We start from the raw sequence: 1,010 nt of genomic DNA on the forward strand, positions 1-1,010 counted from the left end.
TATCCAGACTACTGCAGTTATCCTGTACTGAGCAGGGACTCCTCTTGTCTCAAGAGTCAGAAGGCAAGAGAGTGGTGTCAGTAGTGAATGGGTTCATTTCATTTCAGCCAGTGGCCCAACGCGGCAGTGTCCCCCCATTCTTTCCCACTTGGCTTGTATCACTTGACCCAACCAAGAAATGTCGCACATTCGAAACGTGCATAGCAATCGGCGTCAAAAGTCTTACGATACCCTCTTTACCCGTCCGCAGGTTTCATCCTCATTTGGGCTTGCATTTGGGCGATCATCTCCTGCATACGACGCAAGTCATCCTCCTTCTGCTGAAGGATCCTGTCTTTTTCCATGACCTTATCTTCCACAGGCTTCCCAGTCCTTTTTAATCTCTCTGACTGGAAATTTTCGTAATGCAAGTCCTGGGTTACCACTTGGAGGTCTTGCATGTGCGTCACTAGCATCGTGAGCAACTTGAGGAAATCGTTGTGTTCTGGATTCTCCACTTGTACACACACCCCAGTGGTAGAGGCAACCTCAGATCTTTTTTCTCTTCACTTCGATCAGCTGGTTTGACCCAATCACAGCAAAAGGGACACTGGCCTTCAGGACCCTTGTTTCTTCTTTAAACTCTTCATCCAAGTTGGCATCAGGCAGCTGGTAAATCTGGATGCCATGCTCAGATATTTCGTCTAAGACCCTTCTCTTCAGTCTCTCCCTTTCCTTCAAAGTTAAAATGTCCACTATGACAGGACCAATATTCACTATTCCATATATTATCTTCATGAATTCCACATCCAAAGGTTTCAGTCCATGTCCAGAAGGAGAAATGAAATATAAGCAGCAATGTACCCAGTTGTCTACAATATGGCGCTGATTCAAGCCATTCTCATTGTGCAGGTATTGTCCAAACTGTCGATATAATGGATGATGGGTTTAGTTTTGGCTGTCGATGGCATCTCTGTAGCCTGGATTGTCCACGATGGTCGAACATAGTGGTCACTCTTCAATTTCATGGT

General features: G+C 45.6%; 1 pseudogene; it reads right to left on the reverse strand.

Annotated features, from left to right (window-relative positions):
• Positions 1 to 236: 236 nt before the first annotated feature.
• Positions 237 to 978, reverse strand: LOC131190741 (septin-2-like; annotated as a pseudogene).
• Between the last annotated feature and the right edge of the window lie 32 nt (positions 979 to 1,010).

This window comes from Ahaetulla prasina, chromosome 2, assembly GCF_028640845.1.
Source record: "Ahaetulla prasina isolate Xishuangbanna chromosome 2, ASM2864084v1, whole genome shotgun sequence".
Taxonomy (NCBI): Eukaryota; Metazoa; Chordata; class Lepidosauria; order Squamata; family Colubridae; genus Ahaetulla; species Ahaetulla prasina.